Raw genomic sequence first — 14247 nt, 5'->3', positions numbered from 1 at the left:
CTCATTTTTCTCCCACCCTCTCTCCTCCCTAATCTTCCCCCCCGCCCAGTTGTTCAGTTGGTGTACATTATATTGTCCTGTCTGTATTGCTGTTGCATTGTTTTTGTTTTGTTTTAACTTTTTTCATTATTGTCAAAGTGTGATACAGAGGTGTTACAGGTTCATATGAAAGGCAGTAAGTACATTACTTGTTCTACTTGTTACCTCCTCCCTCGTTTCTCCCCCTACTTCTGCCCCTTTCCCTCTCTCCCCCCAAGAATTGTGCAGTTGGATTACACCAAATGGTTTCTAAGTGTTGCTTTTTGCATGGTTTGCCTTTTTGTTCTTTGCCTCTCGATTTTGGTATTTCCTCTCTCTTCTTTCTCCCTTAGAGGAGAAATGGAAACAGATATTACATAGTAGCATGAATCTCTTCTCCACAGCATTTCCCCAGAACCCAGATTTCTTTTGCTTATTACAAAGTAAGCTTTCATTTTCTATTATCTGCATTATCTCATTATGACACCATTCAAGTGGATCACCAGCATCAGATTTCACCCTAGTCTCATGCACAGACCCAAACACTACTCTGCTTTTTTGTATGAATCAGATTTTAATGTATATTTGATACGCTGTGGCCCTCCAGTGTCAAGGATTTCTTTCACTTAAAGCCTCCCATTTTACTGTATTGTGACATTTACTGTGTCAGTCCAACTTTATGTTCATTTTCCATACTTAAAAATTTTAGCATCTTCCTTTTAGACTATTATTATTAGTATAGATGCACATAAATTACAATAATATTAGGTAATAAATGTTCAGTAAATTCAAGGAATTGTTATGATAAGGTATACTGGAGTTTAACTCTTGGTAGATAATATACTTCTTTTTAATAGTCCTTTTATTACCTTGCAATAGTAGGGATCAAGTAAGTACCCATTGTTATTTTCTCTGATGCTTTTCCTCCCTACATGGAGCTGCCAAAAATAAATAACAATATCTTTTGTTATGGAAATATTTCATGAATTTAAGTACTATTGTTGATAACTTAAAGCATCTATTTTCAATATAGTTTTAACAGTGTCAAAAGTATACCTTGTTGCCAGGCACCAGTGACTGATGTCTACAGTACTAGCTACTCAGGAGTCTGAGGTCTGAGAACTGAAATTCAAAGCCAGCTCAGACAGAAAAGTCTGTGAGACTCTTATGTCCAATTAACCACCAGAAAAAAGTAGAAGTGGTGCTGTTGCTCAAAGTTCGAGAGTGCTAGCTTTGAGCTGAGGAGCTCAAGGCCAGCATCCAGGCCCAGAGTTCACTCCCTACAAAAAATGCCTTGTTAATTTGATATCAGTTCTATACCCTTGAAATAGATATACTTTCATAATGTGAATGCTAACATCATCCTTTTACTTCCTTACATATCTGTATGGAAAGAGAAAGTTGAAGGTGATAGAAAGTAGCAAGAATCAAGAAAAAATATTATCATCATATTTCTGAAAGAAAAGCAATACTCCTGTTTTTGTAGAGACTCAAACTAGTTCAAACTACGAATTCAGGATAATTAATGAAACTTATCCCCAAACAGGTGAAAAAGAGAGAGCAAGATCAGGGATGATCAGAAACAAAGTAATCAAGGACCTATGGTAGAAAGAAAAGGAGGTGTGACAGGTACAAGGTGAGTGAGGAATGGTGGTTAAGGTAGTTCACATAGCATCACAAAGATAATGGCTTACAGTAGAAAGGAAGGGAAAAGAGAACTAAAATCCACCCAAATTTCCACAACAAAAAAATAAGTAAGTTTTCTTTTAGAATTAAGAACATACACACACATTAAGTTTGGTAGATAGTGGGGATTCCTAAATAAAGTTCTACTACGCAAGTTCTCTGAAAAATTGCAAAGCTAGAAATAAGATGTGTGCAGTTGTCATGCTTATTCTAAATTCTTTTCTCAGAGCTAGTAGAAAAAGTGGCTTGATTCTTGTACAAGCTTAATCAATAACTCACACTGTTGTTTCTCATTCTTGTAGAGCACACATAACTACAACAATTACATTAAAGCAGAAAAGCATGATGTCAGAATTCAATTTCCAGAAGATTGATGTCTCTGATTATGTTCATTTGTTTTCATTATAACAAAATATATGTGACAACTAACTTAAAAATAAGCATTGGTTTTTTGGGATAACAGTTCCAGAAATGTCATTCCATTGTTGATTGACTCTGCTACTTTTAATCCATGGCTAGGTAGAAATGAGAAAGTAGAAGATAGGTTTTCCCAATCTCCTTTGAGAAGACCTCCCAGGAGGCCTCAGCCTTGGGAGCATACTCCATTTTTCTGAAGTGCCCACCTGGGAACTAAATATTTTGTGATTCAGACTCTGTTTGACACTTTAGATGCATACTAGGATAAAGTCTGCATAGAAGAATCACTGAGACATTTTGAGAAAGACAAGTGTCTTTTTTCTGAGCATGGAATTCCTTGACAACACTTGTAGGATAAAACCTCTAAAAATGCGAATAACATAAAAATGTTGAACATCTGAATTTCTTTTATTGGAAGATTTTTTTAAGCAGGCCAGTACTTTTATAAGCCTTGCAAACACTAAGTTTTTTGATTATCAATACATGAAAATGTCTGCATAATAGTTCCAAAGCATATTAGTATGCTCAAAGTATAGTAATAGCTCCAAGTAAATATTAAGAAAACATACTTATAGGGATACAACAACCTGATCTTAATCCATCTTAAGTATTTAATGAGTTTCTATAGATCTATGAAAAGAAAAAAATAGGAAGAGGCAATGTGAAATACTATAATTTGGCTATTTACATAGAAGAAATAAAGCTGGTCAGTAGACAAATTTAAAGGTTTGTGTTTAATTTTGTGACCCCAAAGTACAAAAAGTAAGAGAGAGAGAGAGAGAGAGAGAGAGAGAGAGAGAGAGAGAGAGAGAGAGACTGAGACTTTCACCTATTTTGAAATTTTAAAAAAATGTAGAAAATGTAGAAAATTTGATTCTCTTATAGATCACCATGTGTTTGTGAATTGCTATAATTTTGGAAACCTATAAAGTGTAAATATGGTCCTTTACAATATATACAATTTTATTCTATACATCTTACATTTTTCTACCATTTCTTGCATGCAAAAACAAACCAAACCTTCCTGTAAGGATATTTAAGCCAGAGAATTTTAATTACAAAAAAAATTAGTAATATGGAAAAGTATAAAACCTAAATACTAATTTCCTCTAAATAATATTGCATTGATTTTTGTATGAAAGGAAAGTTCAATAAGTATAAAAATGAAGAGAAATGCACTGTTAAGGCAAAAGAGAACAGGTAGGTTCTAGGGCTAGCCAAGCAACAGGAGTTCACAGAATACTCACTTGTTGACACTTGCTGAGATCTAAAACATTGTTTAGTTAAGGAAGAAAATGAGAACCAGCAAAATAGGCAGTTCAGGGGATTCCATTTTAAGATACTACTTTTCAAAATCCATCTCTTATTCTCACTTTGTTCCTATGGAAAATAAAGATAAAATACTGAAATCACAGGGCTATTTCAAGAATAAAACCTGATGTTTTAAAACCACTGCATGTAGTCTCCAGTTAAGTACACAATTTAGGGAAAGTCATTGCTAAAGGTATGTGAAGTTTCTGTAGGACCAAGTATACTAGGGCCTGCTTCCACATTGAGATGAAAGATTGTGCAACATTCATAAACAAATTTGGACCCATTTCTTCACACCAAACATGCATAAGAGAGAAAGTATTATTTTGGGTGTAGTAGATATTTTGAAATATTGTTATTTGTCGAACATTGCCTGAACACATGAATATTCATAACTGCAAATCAAATATTATAGTTATCCAAATTGAAGGATGAAACACTCCTCCGGAGAAAATATGTTTTTAAAAGTAATTTTTATAACTCAGTGCCTTCAATGTGGATGAAAAAGCTTTGAAAGAAAACAAAATCCAAGGAGCTTATCTTTTTCTTTCTTTTTTATTATTTTCAACACAGAACAAAGAAACCAAGACCCACTCTAAGTATCTTTATTTTTTACAGAATAAAAATTGCTTCCGCAATCAATTCAAGGAAGTTGTTTAAGAGCCACTGCGTCCCATCAAGAAAGCTCTGAGTTGAAATTTCATACAAAGAGTATGTGAAACAAAATTATAAAAGCAGTATGTATTCATACAAATGCCTTTGTTTTATAAGGAGACGAGACAAGAAATTTTCTTCATGGTTCATACTACAAGAGATTTTCTGCATGCTTTTTCTCAGGTACTTAATGGATGTGTACAGTTGTATCATGCATAATTACATGGCTAATATCAAATATACCTATTTTTTCTGCTTTTTTATTGGAACTTTAAAAATTCTAGGTAATCATTATAACAAACCTTTATTTGTAGATTTAGCAAGTTCTGTTTAGGAGAGTTTTGTTTTACAGCTTAAATTTTATATCAGGCAGATTTATAAAGGCACATTGCATTTGAAAGAGAAATTCTATCACTTAAAAAGGACTCCACCGGGGCTGGGGATATGGCCTAGTGGCAAGAGTGCTTGCCTCGTGTACATGAGGCCCTGGGTTCAATTCCCCAGCACCACATATACAGAAAACGGCCAGAAGGGCGCTGTGGCTCAAGTGGCAGAGTGCTAGCCTTGAGCAAAAAAGAAGCCAGGGACAGTGCTCAGGCCCTGAGTCCAAACCCCAGGACTGGCCAAAAAAAAAAAAAAAAAAAAAGGACTCCACGGCATGAGTTAACCGGGTAGAAATTAAAATTAAAACGTTGCATCTTAGCATATTAAGTATGAGTGGAAACAAGACAACAATATAGTATCATACAATATAGGATTAACCCAATAACTCATCAGATAGTAATTCAATAAAATACTATCAAACCATCAAGACAAATTATGTATATGATTATTATACTTTATAAAAACTCTATGAGTGAAAACTTGAAAACTTAATGTAAGAGATAACTCAATGTGATTTAGTACATGCATACATATATAAGCATAAATGCATTAAATGATTATACACATGAAGGGAAGTATAAATATCATTCAGTAATTATCTTAGGGGATATAGTCACAATTTTATCAGTGTTTTGGTTATTTACATATTCTCACACTTTCTACAGTCAGAAATGACTGCCTTAATCACCAAATAATGACTGTAGAAACAATGGAGTTAATACCTAGTGATTGCTTACTGCAAGGTAGAACCTATGCTACGCATGTACAGTGAATCATTTTAATAATATACTCAGAATCCCTATTATATTATTACTCCTTTTGTTTTTACTTTATGTGACAGGTGGGATAAAAGAGAGGGATAGTGTGGACATAGAACGAATTAGGTGTTTACATGGCAGCTTGAGATAGGATGCCATTTAGGAAGTTAGTAGAAAAGGCATATTAAGTATTAGGAGTGTGTGTGTGCAGGAGAAAATCCCTCGTTCAAATATTCCAAGAATGCTCTCTGACAGTTTCTTTGTTCCCATGCTACACATAACAAACTATTGCTACTCTACTCAACATTCTTTATATTTTTGATTTATTTATTCTTTCTTTTCAGTTTTGCATTTTTACATATGTAGAATAATAATAAAGGAACAGAAGTACTTGTCAACTGGAAGAGTCTCCATAGTATTTGTCAAATGAGTGGATGGATGAATATAATTCAAATCTATTTCTGAGGTGTATAAAATGACACATTCTACTTAACACTATTCACCCATATGCAAGGATGTGATATTTCCAAATAATTATTGGCAAATCCTTCAAATGAGAAAAGAAGAAAGTGTGTCTTTGCTTTTCTGTATTCTCTCACTCACAACATTGTGAAACAGAATCAGCAGGCAAACACAGATCATTAATTTCAAGAGAGGAAGTCTTTCAAGTTAAAGTACAAAAATACAAGCCTGTCTGTGAGGAAACTTCAGGAAGCAGAAGAAAGAAACATATCTCTTCTGTTCTTTCCATAGAGAAATGATTACATTGAAAACTTTAATTTTAAAAAGGGGAAATAAAGATGAAATGAAAACAAATCTTCAAAATTCAAGAATCCCTTCTAATGCAAGCTCACTGGTGAATTTGAATAGTGGTGTTTCAATTAGAGTGTGTATTCTGGAATTTCATTGTTTGCCTACAGTATATTATAATAAAAAAGTAAAGAAAAATGCAAAGTCTAAGTTATGAAGGGATCAACATCACTCATCCCTGAATCTGAATTTTTCTTACATATCACAGGTAAAAAGCTACAGTAACAAAAACAACAAATAAAAAGATATTTGAATAAATCTAAGGAAAAATGCTAGATTCCAAGATTTATTAAAATTATGTAAATTAACATGAGTAAAAATGTAGAATCACATAATCATATAATAAAGAAATCATAAAAATCATGCTTTTAGGTTAAAGAAAAAGGAACTATCCCCAGGTTAGAGGTGTTATATTTCCTAATTAAATAAATACATGGATTACAATTCATTCTGTCATTTTTCAGCCATGAAAATGGAGCCTTGAGGATTTAGAAGAATGTATTCATTTGTTGAAATGAAATTGAGTTGTCATATTTACAGGATGTACTTTATTAGAAGGGTTAACACATGCCAAATGGATTTTCCCCGTTAAAGGAACTATAGCAATTATCCTAAAACAGTTGGTTCATCAGTGTAGCAACAAATTGGCATTCGGTTTTAATGTTCTTTTATTCAAAATGTGCACATAATTATGCCTTTTCTCTGAATAATATTCCTGTGATATTTTTGTACATACATTCTGATTGCTTTGTTTTGTACTGACCTGTCCATGAATCTTGTGTCTAGAATATTCAAGAATTATTTTAAGATTAGTTTCTAACATCTGTCCAATAAGAATAGATAAGTTGGTGTATAGGAAAAAATGTGGTCACTCTCTTCTTTGTACAGACAATAAAAATGGACTTACTGTATATTCCCTGAAATTAAATCTGCCTGAACAGTCTAAAAATGTTCATGAAAATTAGATTATTACATATCACATGTAGAGTTTGTTAATTTTTCTAGATTTCCTTTATTGAATCAACTGTGTAGCATGATTTCTTCAGTGGGTTATAATCACCACTAAAAGTGGATGGACTATTCAGAGGTAGAAATCCCTGAAGTTCTGTACCTGTTTATTATCTGCTCTTTTCCCCAACTTATAAAAACAAAACAAAACAAAACAAAAAAACTAGGAATAACCAGTTAGAATTGTGTGACTTGCTACCTAGGGACTGTAGGATTTATTGGTGGGAACAGAATAGACAAGTGTTTTCACTGACTCCAGTGATCTGTCTAGGAGAGGCCTATATTCAGAGACATTTTTTAGCACACCTTAATACTTAAAAGTCTGAAGAAGTCCAGCTCTGCACTGCCTCCAGGAGAAAGCAGAAACAGATATACTAAGGAGATGTAGACATACTCACCCTGCCATTCAAAGTGAGGATAAAACCAACTAAAGCATAGTTCCATGACTTGGCTGGCCAGGGATATCTTTTTATTATAGAAATGCCATCATGATTCCCTGATCAACTGGAAAACCAGTGCTAATTTTACAACTCAGGCAGGGACATTTGCGTATACTATGCAATGGCCTCAAGCAAAGTACAGATGTTCGAAGTTTTGACAATAAGTACAATACAAAATATAGGAACATTTGATTGTGTGAGATTTTTAAAGTTTTATTTTAATTATATTTAAGTAGTTGTACAAAGGAGGGGACATATAACAAGAGTTTATGAATCCAACTCATCTTAATCAGTGTTACCCCTTCAACATTCTTATCTCCATTTTAAAATCCCTTCCCTTACTTTTCTTAATTTTGTATTATATACAAGGGATTTTGTCTACATTCTCCCCTTCTCCCTTTTCATGGTTTTATCCCTCTAACACCTTCTCTTTGATACCATTTCCTGGTGATTTTGTTGTACTTTGAATTAGTCTTTTTAAAAGATTATGCTATTTGAGCTCTCCATAAAATCCATTATACTTCAGTTAACTCACCTGTAACTATTTGGATATGCTCCATCCTGATATGTTTACTTCTAGATTTATATGTATATTCTTCCTATCACAAATGAAGAAACTCATGCAATCTCTGTTTTTCTGGGTATGGCATACTTTAACTATTGGATATTCATTATTTCAACATTCTATTTTCATTCAAATTCTGCTCTTCACTTTGTATTCTCCTAAAGTGAAAGCATCAAGGTAGTATTTTTGTAAGTAAAAGTATGAAAATATTGTAGAACCTCCCTAAACATTTGTGATGTGATCATCTATGTGAAATCAATCATGTGGTTTAATATCTTGGGAATCTTTTTAAATCTATACACACTGTTTCATTTCCTAATTACTATTACTGCAATACAAAAACAAAATATATGTGAGAAAAAGCACATAATGGAAAAATATCCATGATTTTCAAAAAACATTAAATCGTAAATAGAATATTAAAATTCCTCTAAAGTTAGCCATGAAAGTACTTCATATAATCTTAGTTATCTTCACTAGTATTCCCAGCATAATCCTTTTACAATTTAATTTCAGGGAATTACCTTATTTGCAATGTTAATTCAACATAAGAAAGAATGGATTTATAATATAGGTAATAAAGTTATTTTCTATACTCAATATAATTTTGTATACAAGATTCCTTACTGAGTCTGAGCCTTGAGGGTTATAGTTTACTGAAAAAAGTAGACAGTAGAGTTTATTTTGTTTGTATTTCAATTGATATTTCATAGGTCACATGTTTTTATAAGAAAAACCTTCAGAGAAAATTAAACTCATTTTAAAAGCACATAGATAGTTTTTACAACAAAACAATTAAGGAAAAAGGGTTATCCAAAGTGATGGATAGTATTCTAAGCACAAGGAGTGCTGAATAGCCTTCTGTTTTGAAACTATGTACTATCTCTTAAGAATAATAAGAAGTGCTTGTGATTAATATTAAATCAAATCTCATTTTTAAAAAGTGAAATGAGCAAGACCCAAAGAAACATAGACTGTATGGGTTCCTTCATTGGTAATAATTAGTATACGTCTAGGATATTCCTAGTAGGTGATCATAATAGTTCAATATCTATGTACATAAGATCACATAAGGTCATGCTAAGTGAAATGACTTTTAAGATATGGAAACAAGCAGTTTATCATTGTTATTGTTATTTTTAACAGTTTCACTATGTGAAATTATTCATTTTTTCTTTTGTTTACTTCCTATGGTTTAGCTCCTGTTTTCACTGTATTTGATTTTGGTACCCTGAGCATTGCATATATGTTTATCTGAAGTAAGGAAGGGAAGGAGTACATCAAAATTGTGAGAAATAGGATAAAAGTGCACCAGTGCAAAAGCAATGCCCACAGAACAATATTTTGTAAACTAACTGTACAGCTTGGGGGGTTGGGAGGAGAGTACAGTGGAGAAAAGTGAGGGAGGAGGTAACAAACTTGACAAGAAATATACTCACTCCCTTACATATTTAACTGTAACTCCTCTGTACATCACCTTAACAATAAAATATTTTTAAAAAAACAACCACATGTACGAATTATATAAAAAAGCAGAACAGGGCTGGGGATATAGCCTAGTGGCAAGAGTGCCTGCCTCATATACACGAGGCCCTAGGTTCGATTCCCCAGCACCACATATACAGAAAACGGCCAGAAGCGGCGCTGTGGCTCAAGTGGCAGAGTGCTAGCCTTGAGCGGGAAGAAGCCAGGGACAGTGCTCAGGCCCTGAGTCCAAGGCCCAGGACTGGCCAAAAAAAAAAAAAAAAAAAAAGCAGAACAATAGTTACCAGATTAACTATTGTTTTTATCTAAAACATCATATTTTATACCTCACATTTATACAATAACACATTTAGTACCTAATTTAATTTTTGCATAATTAAGTACTTTATAATACTAAAGGTAACATCAACTCAAATAAATTGATTTATGAATAATTATTCTCTAGCCCGTCCCTAAATCTAAGCTGACCTATTTTGAACTGAAATATTAAAGCAAAAATATAAATCAATACTTTTATTTTTATGGTAACACAAACAGGGTAGAAGATACTTAGTACCTGTTTTAAGAGCAGTCGCTAATATTAAACATAAATATTAACATCTTCACTTCCATGTCCAACATTATATTATATGCATAAAAGATATATGATAAAAATTTATGACTGTGATCACTAAATTTGATGAAGACAAAACAAACAATAATCGAGAAATTACTCAATATATGAATAGTCACATGACTTTTTTAAAAGTTAAACTGTAAAGGATGAAGAGGTCATAGCTAACATTCTAGCTTGGTATTAGATAAGATTACAGAAATAGTCTAGTAAAGGAACAAATAAGCTATAATAACATATTCTCTGTATAAATATTATCATGTTTTAAATTAAAAAACAAATAAACAAAAACAACACCAAAAACAGTCCATTACAATCAGCATCACAGCATCTATTCCCAGGTAAAATTACTATATAACCAAGCAAGTAGGTAAATGAACCAGTTTGTGCTAGTGTAATGTAAAGAACAATGCTCTGAGGTTTTCTTTTTAGATAAAAAATATAGAATTGGAGCTGGGTTGTAGCTCAGTGGCAAAGCGCTTGCCTAGCAAGTGCAACGTCCTTGGTTTGATCCCCGGTACCAAAAAAGAGCAGACAAAAAAAAAAAAAGATAAAAATATAGAATTTAACTGGGCACTGGTAGCTCATGCATGTAATTCTAGATACTCTCAGCTAGGCTCAGATCTGAGGATAGGTTCACAACCAGCCCAGGCAGCAAAATCTTGAAACTCTTATCTCCAGTTAGCCACCAAAAAAGCCAGTAGTAGAGCTGTGGCTTGAAGCAGCAAAGCAGTAGCCTTGACAAAAAAAAGCTCAGAAACAGTGCCCAGTCTCTGAGTTCAAGCCTCAAAATGGACAGAAAAAAAAAACAAAAAACTGAGAAGGATTTTCCTCAAGTAGGAATCTCAAGGAATATTGTTGTTGTTTTTTTTTTTTTTGTTTTCGTCCTCCATCTTATTTGAAGTCCAAAGCTCTCCTTTCACAATGAAGATCAATCCCCAAATCACATTTATGAATATTCTCCATATGAATATTCCAAAAAAGCACTGAAGACATCTATCTTTTGATGCTTTGTTATTATATGGGAAATTTAAACTTTACATGCCTAAAGCCAATATTTGATTTCAGCCACTTGTAACTGATATTATTCAACATGACATTGTGGTAAGAACTTGTACAAAAAAAATAATGGAGGTCTAAGGTAGGAAGTGCTTAGCTGTTTTTAAATTAATGTTAATTGATCATCAATAATAAAAGCCCCAGAAAACTTTCATGTTTTGATTTTAGTTTGGGGGAGGAGAAGGGAGGGAAAGGAATTGTTTTGTGCATATTCTTGTTATCTTTTTCAATCTTAGCAGCAGTATTCTCAAATTTCTGTGTGTTGTGACTTCTTAATGAATCTATTAAATATTAAGTTAGTTATAAAAATTAGCTGTTCAATTTAAGTACATATTTTTCCTTTAATTTTCTGTTGTTAAATGGATTTTTTTAAGTATGTTGTTTTGCTGCTTAATATGTTAAATGTGTTGGAATGGCAATACTCATTCAATCTTATTTCTATACCTTTTCTAACTGTGCAACATTAATAATGAAAGTTAAGCTTTGATTTATGGATAAACATATGTGACAGAATAGCAGATTCAAAAGGTGACAAATAGAATCATATATATGATGATAACAAATGCTGATGACGATGTAGTGAGTGAAACCCTCACTTACTAGTGCTGTGAATATAAATGGGTGTGAATTTCAAATATCAGCTGTATATTCCACCTGTTCTGTTTTACCCATGACTGGCCTCCCCATTATTAGCAATGTGGTGACAATGAGGCATCTTTATCACACAACATGAATAGTTTACTTGAAGGTTCAAACAAGGTGTCAATTGGCTTGGAGAAACAGTAAGGTCCATGACTCCACCAATAAAATATCATGTAGATTGTTTCTTGCCTAAATCCCCCTGGACACTGTTAATTTCTTCCTCCTCCCTAGCCCTGGTAGCTACAGACCTTTTACTGTGTCGGTGCACTTTATTCAGAACGTTAGGTACTTATCTAATATATAGCTTACTCCACTGGCATCTATCCTTTAGTTATGCATTAAATATCTTCCATGCCATTTCTTTCATAGTTTTACTCAGTCCTTTTTGTTATGAAACAATTTTATTTATCTTCATGTGACACAGTTTATCCACTCACTTACCAAAAACAATTTGGTTGCATTGTTTGATGCGTTATGGATAAATTGAAAACATGTACATGCCATTTTCTGTGTGAACATGTTTTGGGGTAACAAAAATAGTAATTCACTTGTTATATTACATTGTAAAAGGCTGTGCCATCGTTTTGTGTCTAGAGGAAAGTGTACTGGAGATTGAAGTCAGGGCACTCTTGCTTGGCTATTTGGTCCAAAATTGTGTTCTACCACTTGAGCTACATCTCCACTTCTGGTTTTTATTGTCATTTTATTAAACTGATTTGATTGTTTTACATCTGTATCTGTTCAAGTTGGCTTCAATAATCAGATCTCACCCTCCCGAGAATCTCAGATTACAGATATGAGTCACTGGTGCTTGGTTGATTATGTTTAGTTTTGCCAGATAATTGCCAAGCTGTCCCTCAGTGTAGTTGCACTGGTTTACAGTTCTCTAAGTCATTCATAAAACATAACTTCCACAGGTGTGGTCAGTTTTCTGGATTTGGGGATTCTATGAGATGTGTAAATGTACCACAAAGTTGTAAGTTCAATTTCTTAATTAACAATTTATGTTGACTATTTTTAAATTTATTTGGTATCTGAATATTTTCTTTAGTAAGATACTTGGCTCTTTTTATGTTCTATCTTATGAGTGAGATGTGATAATTATTTACATGTTTTTGAAAACAATACTCTATAAGATATATTCTTTGTAAATACTTTCATTCAGTTTATGAGATGACTTTATTGTCTTGACTGGGGTTTTTCAAGCAGATATAAGAAAACTTAATGAAGCCAAGTTATAAAATATTTCCTTTGTGGATTGTGTGTTTGGTCTTTTGATTTTCAAGTTATTTCCAAATCTAATGTTATCCATATTTTTCTCATATTATCTCCTAGGAGTTTTACAGTTTGTGTTTCACATTTATGATGATGATGATGATGATGACTCAATTTAAGTTAATACTTTGAGACACAAGGTTTGTGTTTAGATTCTTTTTTCTCATATTTGTACAGTTGTCTCAGCACTATGGAAAATGGTGCTTTTTTTACTCTAAGTGCTTTTACTCTTTTGTCATGTCAGTTAATAACATTTTCTTTCTTTATAGCCAATGCTTGGCACTAGTCAAGTGAATATGAATTTGCTTTTGGTAATTTTGTGTATATCTATGGTGATAAGGCATGTCCCATGGCAAAAGCAAACACTCACAAAACCTCAAGTAGAGCAAAGAAGCCGCTGGAGAAAGGGCACATCATCTCAGGCATGCTTTGCTTTGTGGAGTTCACATCTGAAACTTCAAGCCTTCACCACCTATTCAAGTAAGAATCTCCTATTAAAGAATTCTTGTGATAAAGAAAGGTCATACACAACAAAATAAAACATTTAAATTTGTAAAAAAGTAAAGAAGCAAAGAAATTAAAATGCTAAATAAATATGAAGAAACATTTTGGGAGACATAAGCAGTTTAATGTGGGGTTTACAGCTGAGTTTCTCTGCATCAGTTCTACAAAACATATGCAACTATTAACTTCCTCCACAGTCACTTATTTTGCCATATGGATTATTTTTAAACAACCCAGTTTCTAGATCATTAGAAAAGAATAACCCTACAAAAGAAAGCTCATACACAAAGTCATTGAAGTTTAAACTTACAGAATTCTTACTAATAGAATTATGTACTCATTCTGCTTATACAAGATAAAAATCTTGAAAATACTAGCATACCGTCAAACAAAATATATCAAATAATTTTTACAAGTATTTTCCTTTAGGTAGCTCCAACATGTGCATGTGATATCTTAGGCTTGATTACACTGGGTAAACAAGGCCTTGTTAAAATTAAAGGTGGGATTAAAGGGAGAATACTTGGAAAGTTAAAGAGGGAAGACTAAAATAAAACCATATTTTCAAAGACTTCTTATCTTACAGAAAGTTAATTCAGATTCTTCATCTATGTAGTC

This window comes from Perognathus longimembris, chromosome 7, assembly GCF_023159225.1.
Source record: "Perognathus longimembris pacificus isolate PPM17 chromosome 7, ASM2315922v1, whole genome shotgun sequence".
Taxonomy (NCBI): Eukaryota; Metazoa; Chordata; class Mammalia; order Rodentia; family Heteromyidae; genus Perognathus; species Perognathus longimembris.
The sequence above is the reverse complement of the archived record's forward strand: the minus strand, read 5'-3'. Positions refer to the sequence as shown.